Below are 10,487 nucleotides of genomic sequence, written 5' to 3' on the forward strand. Positions count from 1 at the left end.
CCAAGGATAACTAAGCGTGTCAGGATGAGCCAGATTAATGCTGTGCCAACACAGTTAAGTGTCACATCTCAGTGGTTGAACACAAGTTTATTTTGCTCACTCATGCTACATGTCCACTGTGGGTTGGTGAGGGTGAGGTGGGGTGGGGAGGAGGTGGGGCTGTATCTCTATCCACCTGAGAAGTCAGCGTTCCCTTTTTGAGTCTGTTGATCCTTCTGGTCACCTCAATAAGGAAGCGGCTTTCGGGGCACCTGGGTGGCTCAGCCGTTAGGCGTCTGCCTTCGGCTCGGGTCATGATCCCAGGGTCCTGGGATCGAGCCCCGCGTCCGGCTCCCTGCTCCGCAGGAGGCCTGCTTCTCCCTCTCTCTCTGTCTCTCTGTCAAAAAATAAATAAAATCTTAAAAAAAATAAGGAAGCGGCTTTCACACCTGCATCTATCTCCCTGTCTCCTCTTTCAGGCAGAGCAGGACTCTGCGGCTCTGCACTTGGGGTGGACAATCTGAAGTTCCTTTATTTACTCCTACAGCAAACTTCCATTCATGGCATACGATACTGGTTGTCCACTCACAGTTGTGGGTGAAAGGCTTAAGGGGTGTTGATTGAAATCAATGGGTCAGGAGAATCTTGGTGCAGGTAGCTGGCATCTTAGGCAGAAAGAAGGTGGCTGCTCGGCAAACACCCAAGCAGGGGGCACGCGGACGCCTAATGTTGAGAAGATACTGCTCTAAGGAAACTACCTAGGAGCCTACTGTATAAAACATGAAAGTGGATGCACCCCGGCCAAAGGGAAAGGAGGAGCACCCCTGCCCCCACCATGGCCCCAGCCCCAGGGCACTACTGGACAGCCCACAAACCTCTCTTCTGGAGGCGCTTTCCAAAGCTGCCTGGAAACAAACATGGAGCCCTGTGACAATATCCCAGGTGAGGTAGATCCACTGAGATCTGAGCAAGCAGCAGAGATCTTGCGGTGCTCTCTAACAAGGGGACTCCCTGGGAGGCTGGGAAGTGCAGCAGTCCTGAAGGAAGTGGTTCCCCACCTTGTGCCATCATGACCCAAATGACCACAACATCCCATGCACCTCATGTGCTGGGGTACGAGATAAAAGCTGTTGGCATTGCTAGTTACAGTGAACGTCTGTCACCTCTGAGATCCACCCTTCACCTCCCCAACGGTCCTGCCTTCTCTTGGGGACACATGTAGCTCTGTGTCCTCTACATTCCATCCCCCGTTCTAGGCAAAGAATATATGGCCTAGTTTGGCCAATCAGCACTCCCATCCCTGATCACTGTGATTGATTCAGAAATGGGCCTGACCTAAGCTGGGCCAAGCACAAAGAATCTCAGGACCTCTGCTAAGAATGCCGGAGCAAAGATGCTTTCTTGCTGGCCATGAGCAAAAAATGCACGGAACTGTCGCTGGCAAAGCCACCTAGACAGAGCTGCTAGGGATGGCAGTGGGTTAAACAGTGTCCAGAATTCACACTCATCCACACAGAGTGTGGCCTTGTTTGGAAATAATTAAAGGCTTGAGGTGACCTTATACTGGGAATCCAACCACAGGCATCCTTACAAGAGGAAAGGCCACAGACACAGAGAAGAAGGTCATGTGGGGATGGGAGACCGAGGCGGGGGTGATGTGGCCACAAGCCAAAGAACACCAGGAGCCACCAGAAGCTGGAAGAGGCAAGGAAGGATCCTCCCCTCAAGCCTTTGGAAGGAACACTGCCCTACGTACACCTTGATTTTGGACTTCTAGTTTCCAGAATTGACAGAATAAATCTCTGTTGTTTTAAGCCACCAAGTTTGTGGTACTTTGTTACCACAGCCCTAGGAAACTAAAACAGGGACTCGCTCTTAGATGAATCAACATTTCAGGAACTGAAGTAAGCAGACAGGACAAATCTGGTGAAACTGTTGAGCTCCTGGATCAAACCTTACCTGAGCACATTCACTTTGGACTTTGAAGTTGGCCAAAGCCCATGACTCCCCTATTTGTTTAAGCCAGGTGGAGGTGGGTTTTCTATTCATCCCAGCCAAAGAATTCCTGGCTGATAAACTGGTTTAATTCACCACTTCATCCCTCAGAAAAGCATGTTAATACATCAAAAGTGAGGGAGACATTAATGAATCTATTCTCACTGAGGTTTTTAAACTGATTACTTGCAAGCTTTGGTGCCATTTTAACTATACAGAGAAGACCTCATAACTGAGCAGGACCCCCCAGCGGCTGAAAGGCATCATGGTTGAGATCGCTGGTCTCACTCTAGACCCAAAAGGTTGCTTGAGTGCCCCCACTGGGTGGAGCCCCCTAAATGAAAACCATCTGAGGTTTGTGACAGTCACACTCTGAATGCACATGAAAGCGATCATGCATGACAGATGAATAAACAAAATGTGGCACATCCCTGTAGTCCCAGGGCTACACTGGGAAGTACCAGTGTCAACTGGGGGCAGGAAAAGGAGAGAAAAGCGAGGCCAGTTTTGAGGGCGGGGGTTTCCATAGGAAAGCCAAAGCAAGGAAGAGCACTGCTCAGGTCTGGCCAGTCTGGATGATTCCAGTGGGCTCTGAGGCACCAGGGCTGTCCCCACTTGCCTGGTACCTGGCCCTGGGATGACTTAGGGCAGGGGAAGTTGTGGCTTGGTGGTTGGGCGGTGTTGGCTCCAGATGGGTTGGTTTGCAGCGGAGAGGCATGCCCTTCACTATCTCTGGGAATTGGCTGGCTCTGGGAGAGGCAGCCTCTCCTGAGACCATTAAAATATATACAAATAAGTATATTTACATATATAAATAAAATATACGTACATAATACATATATACGTACATACATACATATATACATAAAATATATACAAACAAAATATATACAAATAAAAATATATATAAATAATATATAGTATATCAATACATAATATAATATATATTTATTACATATAATTGTATATAATATAATAATAAATATAATATAGCCCCAGTATATTATATATAATAGTATAAAATAATATAAAATAAGTGTATTTTAAATATTTATTTGAGAGCGAGAACACGGGGGAGGAGCAGAGGGAGAGGGACAAGGAGACTCCACGCTGAGTGCAGAGCCTGACGTGCAGCTCAATGCCACGACCCTGAGATCATGACTGGAGCCGAAATCAAGAGTCAGATGCCTAACCGAATGAGCCACCCAGGTGCCTGGCCACTTATATAGTTTTAAAATATCAGAGTATCATGTTACACAAAATTTAAAACACGGTTAATACAGGGGGATCTTTCCCCACCTCTTCCAGCTTCTGACAGGCCCTGGTGTTCCCGGGCTTGTGGCTGTGTCACTGAGTGTCTGCCTCCCGCTTCTCACTTTCTCCCTGGATGGCTTCATATGGTCTCCCCCTGTGGGTGTTGAATCTGAATTTCCCTCTCCCTATGAGACTCCAGTTATACTGGATTGCCGCCCCCCACCTCCAACACGACCTCATCTTAACTAATTACATCCGCAACAACCCTATTCCCAAATACAGTCCCATGCCGAGATCCTGGAGGTTAGGACCTCGACACATATTTTTTTTTTTTTTTTAAGATTTTATTTATTTGAGACAGAGAGAATGAGAGACAGAGAGCATGAGAGGGAGGAGGGTCAGAGGGAGAAGCAGACTCCCTGCTGAGCAGGGAGCCCGATGTGGGACTCGATCCCGGGACTCCAGGATCATGACCTGAGCCGAAGGCAGTCACTTAACCAACTGAGCCACCCAGGCGCCCTTTTTTTTTTTTTTTTTAAGTCTCAACACATATTTTTGGGGCGACACAATTCAACCCAGAGCACTGGTGATCATAATGAGTGAGAGCGAGAGGCCCATTATCTCCCACCTGAGAGACCAGTGTCTTTTCTGCCTGTTAGGAACGGAGGAACTGGACTGGTTTTTCTTTTTTTCTTTTCAATTGAGGTAAAGTGCACATAAAGATCAAAGTAACCAGCAACCCTTTAAAAGTAACAATTCAGGGCGCCTGGGTGGCTCAGATGGTTAAGCGTCTGCCTTCGGCTCAGGTCATGATCCTGGGGTCCTGGGATCGAGTCCCACATCGGGCTCCCTGCTCAGCAGGGAGCCTGCTTCTCCCTCTGCCTCTGCCTCTCTCTCTCTCTCATGAATAAATAAATAAAATCGTTAAAAAAAATAAAAGTAACAACTCAGTGGCATCTAGTACACTCAATGTTGTGTGACTATCACCACTATCTAGATCTGAGACATTTACATCACCCAAACAGTAGACCCCCTCCCCATTAAGCATTTACTACCCTCCATTCTCCACAGCCCTGCCCCCGGCAGCGACCAATCTGCTTTCTGTCTCTGGATTTACCTATTGTGGAATTTTCATATAAGTGGAATCATATGATAGGTGACTTTTTAATGTGGTTGCTGCTGAACACCTGCTTTCCTTCTGGGAGTCTCTAATTTTGGTGCATCCCGGGTTGAGGGCGTCTGTGGCACTAGCCCCCAGTACAAACTCTGGGCGATGACTGGGTCTCTGATGAATGTCCCTGGTGGAGAACATTCCACATGCGTTGTCCCACCTTACTGCTGGCGGAATTGATGTGGCTCGTGTGGCTCCGTGGGGAGAGGACTCTGAAAGCTGGTGCTGGTCTCCCCTGGACTTCACCCCATACGCCTTATCCCTTTGCTGATTTTGATCTGCGTCATTTTACTGTAATGAGTCATGGCCCCTACATGGCCCCATGTAGTGAGTATGACTATAAACCGAGTCCTCTTCATGAATCATCAAACCGGGGATGGTCCCTAGGGACCCGCAGGCTTTACAAACACTTGTGGCATGAACACAATGTCCTTTCCACAGGACAGCGGACTTGCCAGGGTCACACTCTGAACAGGGCTTCAGAGCAGTTTCAGAAGACAAATCCCAGGTGAGCCACGCAGACAAGAAATGCTCTGAATGCTCCAAAGGTGAGCCAGCCTTCAGCCACCATTCGAATTTCACAAGACCTCAGAACACACACAGATGGACCCCATGGGTGTGACAACTATGGGAACCCCCTGGATCAAAGCTCACCCCAGCTGAACGTGGGCCCTCCCACCCGAGAGACAGATACTCATGCACTGATGTGGCAAGGCCCTCCCCGAGGGGAAAGCCTTTCTGACCAGCCTGGGGCAGGGACCATGGCAACAGACACACCCTCACCCCAGCCATCCTGCCATGTTTAATCTTCACCTCAGGCAGTGCTGTCCTGATGCAGATGTCCCATCCATGCTGTCCAATTTGGTGGCCACCAGCACGTGTGGCTCGTGAACTCCAGGAACGTGGCTCCTCAGAAGGGTTGTCCCTTGGAGGTGACCCTATGGCCTCTGTCTCGGCAGGCCCAGTGGCCCAGGACTCTGCATTTCTTTTTTTTTTTTTTTAAAGATTTTATTTATTTATTTGAGAGAGAACGAGAGAGAGCACATGAGAGGGGGAAGGGTCAGAGGGAGAAGCAGACTCCCCGCCGAGCAGGGAGCCCGATGCGGGACTCGATCCAGGGACTCCAGGATCATGACCTGAGCCGAAGGCAGTCGCCCAACCAACTGAGCCACCCAGGCACCCTCTGCATTTCTAACAAGCTCCCAGAAGCTGCTGAGGCTGCCAGTCCTCTGGGGCATTCGGGTGACTTGCAGGGGCCCTTCCCGCTGTCATGGTGACTAGCGCACGAGTGGGTGGGAGCTGGAAATGCCAGGCCCTTCCAGGGGGCAGGACGGCCCCAAGTAACAGAGAAACTTCCTGGGTCCCTCTCGACTTCCTGATGTCCTCGGAACATTCACGTGGAGGAAAAACTCCTTACCCGAGCCGAGAATCCCATTCTGCCAACCCTACAGACTCCCAAGTGTTTTTAATACAGTTTTAGTATCACTGAATGTCCCAGGGATCCACCTAACGGGTAAATCAGAAGACAGTGTTCTGTTCGTCAGAATGTTTGCGATAACCTTTGCCCACTTAGTAAGGACGATGACATCCCCAATGGCTCTGCCAGGCCACCAACAGAGCAACACGGTAGCCCTGCGCCGGCTGATCTGTAATTACTGGCTCATTACCGATGCAATCACCCAGCCTGCGTGTCTTCTGTGTGCTCACTCCTGAGCTCTATGGAAATTACAAATTACAGCGATCAGTGCTTTTCCTCTTGTTTCTTCTCCGCTGTATTATAGTCCGCTATGGAATGGCACTGATTTTATTTTTATTTTTTTGAGATGAATTGTGGAGTTAGCTGATATTATTATAAATTTCATGTTGGGAAAGCAGAGGGGACTTTTTTTTTTTTTTTTAAAGATTTTATTTATTTATTTGACAGAGAGAGACACAGCGAGAGAGGGAACACAGGCAGGGGGAGTGGGAGAGGGAGAAGCAGGCTTCCCGCCGAGCAGGGAGCCCGATGCGGGGCTCGATCCCAGAACCCTGAGATCATGACCTGAGCCGAAGGCAGTCGCTTAACGACTGAGCCACCCAGGCGCCCCAGCAGAGGGGACATTTAAAAAAAAATGTGTTGGGACGCCTGGGTGGGTAAGTTGGTTAAAAGTGTCTGCCTTCGGCTCAGGCCACGATCTCAGGGTCCTGGGATTGAGTGTAGGGCTCCCTGCTCTGCGGGAGTCTGCTTCTCCCTCTCCACCCCGCTCATGCTCTCTCTCACTATCTCTGTCTCACTCTCCCAAATAAATAAAAAAAATCTTTAAAAAATGTGTTATAAAAAGGGGGTGCAGAGTGGAGAACCATTGATTTAGGTTACAAGTTTGGGCTCAGGATTCATAGGGCAGGCTCCCCAAGCCCTGGGCCTCAGTTTCCTCATCTGTTAAAAGGCGAAAGATTTATATGACCTGAAGAGAAACCAGAGTATTCCTCATCTGTTAAATGGGGATAGTAATGGCACTCACCTCACGAGGTTGGTGAGAAGATGAATGAAAATACAACCTGGCAGGGGCGCCTGGGTGGCTCGGTTGGTTGGGCGACTGCCTTCGGCTCAGGTCATGATCCTGGAGTCCCGGGATCGAGTCCCGCATCGGGCTCCCTGCTCAGCGGGGAGTCTGTTTCTCCCTCTGACCCTCCCCCACCTCGTGCTCTCTCTTTCTCATTCTCTCTCTCAGATGGATAAATAAAATCTTTAAAAAAAAAAACAAAAAAAAAACCTTCTCTACCGTCTACCTGAGGCGTGTGTCCTCAGGCAAATCGCTGATCCTCTTTGAGACTCTCTACAGCCCACATGATGACTCAGTCCCCGTCACGCAACCAGTGTTCCCCGAGCGCAGGCTGTATGCCACACAGCAAAGGGGAACAAAAAAACCCTCAGTATAAAAATAATGACAATGCTAAACGCCCAGGCCTGACCCCTGCACTCTTGAGGACACAAAAATAAGTGTAAGTTTGTTTATTCTGTTTGGGCCCCATGGCACTCACTCCTCCCAGGGTTACGTGATGCTTCTGTGACAGGCTGCTTGTGAAGAGTGTGGGGCAGGGCCTGGCCCCCAGACATGGCCCAACATGGGTCCGGCCCGCCCAGCAAGCTGGGAAGAGCTAGAGGCACCCTGCATGTTTCTTCGAGATGCGTCCCCTGATTGTGTCAGGGAGCCCTCCTATGGTTTTGTCAGAAGAAATCATTAATATTCTCCTGGTCCTGAGATTGGCTACACAGTGGAGACTAAAATCTGCATGTTGTGGGGAGGCTGGGTGGCTCAGTCAGCTAAGCATCTGACTCTTGATTTCAGCTTAGGTTAGGATCTCAGGGTCGTGGGATCAAGCCCTGCGTCTGGCTCCATGCTGGGCGTGGAGCCTACTTGGGATTCTCTCTCTCCCTCTTCCTCTGCCCCTCCCCCCACTCGTGCTCTCCCTCTGTAAAAAATTAAAAAAATAAAAACAAAATAAAATGTACATGTTGTGAACTCTAGGATGAAATGGACTCATTTCTGTGTCTCAGTTTTAGTTTCCTTTTCTACCTACTAGCTGTGTGACCACTGGTGAGTCGCTTGGCTCCTCTGTGCCTCAGTTTCCTCATCTGTGGAGGGGGGTGATACTACAGCCCTCCCCCATAGGGGTTGATGTGCAGTCCTTACACTTCAGTGAAGCTGGGCAATATATTCAGAAGGCACCCTGGATTTGGTCTGGACTATAAAAGTGTGAGCCAGGATGGCAGAGTTTTGTCTCAAGCAAACCCTTTTGTGTGGTCCATTTGAGGCAGGTGGTTCAAGTGGCCTTTTATTGGGACCAGCTGTCCTTCTGTGCTGTGTGCCCCACAGTGGCTGGGGCTTCTGTCTCATTCTCCACTGTGTCCCCTGTGCCCAGAACCCCAGGGCCCAACACACACTGGTCCCTGACTGCTGTGTCTCCTGTGGGCACTGGGTGTGGGATGTGCCCAGCTCACCTTGTGACTGGGCTGGGTGAACCCAACCTTTGAGGGCCTTTCAGGCAAGACATACCTGAGCTCTGGACATCCACAGCCCACCAAGCTGCCCCTTCCTCCACAGGGCTCCCCTTTTAGGGAAGGGTAGAGCCCTGAGCTCACAGAACTGAGGGAAGGAAAGAAGGAAGACCAGCCTGGCCTGCAGTCCCAGGAATGCTCAGTGCCAGGCCCCCTTCCTCCATACCATGCATGCTGGACTCCCTTGGGCTCCAGTGTTCTCAAGGCTGTTGGAAGCTGCCAGGCTCTGCCAGGTGCCAATGAGTGCCTGGCCACGAGCCACCTCGGGTCTGAAGGGATAGGTGTAGGAGTTTACCACAGGACTGGGAGTCAGCCAATCTGCCCTCTGCCTACTTCCTGCCTGCAGAACTTTAGGTGGGCAGCTTCACCTCTCCATGCCTCAGTTTTCTGCATCTATATAATGGATATGAAACAACAAGATAACATGAGGATATCACCAAGTCCTCCTGAAATGTGTGGTTTCCATGTAGTTTCACAACATCCCTCTAAGGTAGGGATTGCTCAGCCTGTTTTGAGACAGAAACGAGATCTCAGAGAGTTGGGGGGACTTGTCCAAGGTCTGCCAGGAAGTAGCAAACCCAGCCATGCCCAGCCTTGAAATTCCATGCTCTTACCTGCTTCTTTTTTATTTTATTTTATTGTTTAGAGAGAGTGCAAGTGGCAAGGGTGGGGGAAAGGAAGAGGGAGAGAGAGAATCTCAAGCAGGTTCCATATGCAGCACTGAGCCCGATTTAGGGCTCGATCTCATGGCCCTGAGATCATGTTGAAATCAAGACTCAGACCTTCAACCGACTGAGCCACTCAGGTGCCGCTTAACTGCTTCTTTAGGGCCGGTCAAGTATAACAAAGAAGGAATTTAAAGCCAGTGGATTTTTTTTTTTTTTTTTTAAAGATTTTATTTATTTATTTGACAGAGAGAGAGATAGTGAGAGCAGGAACACAAGCAGGGGGAGTGGGAGAGCGAGAAGCAGGCCTCCCGCCGAGCAGGGAGCCCGATGTGGGACTTGATCCCAGGACCCTGGGATCATGACCTGAGCCGAAGGCAGACGCTTAACCATCTGAGCCACCCAGGCGCCCTAAAGCCAGTGGATTTTTGACAAGGGTGCCACAATTCACTGGGAAAAGAACAATCTCTTCAACAAACAGCGCTGGGACAACTGGATAGCCATATGTAAAAGGGCCCTACCTCACACCATACACCAAAATTAACAACAAATCAAAACGATGATATATAACATTCACTGAGGGGCTTTCCATAAATCAAACTAGCCTCCAGAGCCGCACTATGAGACAGATACTGGTATCACTCCCACCTTATAAATGAGGAAACCTAGGGACAATGAGGTTAAGGAAACTTAACCCTGTTGCCCTGTTGCTCAGTGTGGAAGTGCTAGAGCCAGAATTTGAACCAGGATTTTGAACCTCCAGACCTGGACTCCTAACTGCTATATGAAAGGGGAAGATTCTCATCTGTCCTTTAGCAAACAGCTGGTGACCCTGGGCAGGTGCCATCACCCCTGTGAGTCTCTGTTTCCTCATATACAACACGGCAATAATAATGTTGGGACTCCACCAGGAGGTCGTGAGGGGTAAATGCTGGTGAAATGTTTAGAGCTGTGCCTGGCTCCCAGGATGCATACGTATTAGCTGTTTCGGTGTGATTAATGATTTTTAGTAATTATTAGTATTAAAACTAAGCCCCTGTTTGTTTGTTTTTTAAAAGATTTTATTTATTTATTTGAGAGAGAATGAGAGAGAGCACATGAGAGAGGGGAGGGTCAGAGGGAGAAGCAGACTCCCTGCCGAGCAGGAAGCCCGATGCGGGACTCGATCCAGGGACTCCAGGATCATGACCTGAGCGGAAGGCAGTCGCTTAACCAACTGAGCCACCCAGGCGCCCCTAAGCCCCTGTTTTTCAGCACTACCCTTGGCTCATAATAAGCACTCAACCCATTTTATTATCATAAATTTTAATGATTTATTTTGTAAGATTAGGCTTTATAAACTTGGAATCCTATTCTTAAGCTCGACCATAGAACACCACCTGGC

This window comes from Leptonychotes weddellii, chromosome 16, assembly GCF_054177405.1.
Source record: "Leptonychotes weddellii isolate Sample4059 chromosome 16, ASM5417740v2, whole genome shotgun sequence".
NCBI lineage: Eukaryota > Metazoa > Chordata > Mammalia > Carnivora > Phocidae > Leptonychotes > Leptonychotes weddellii.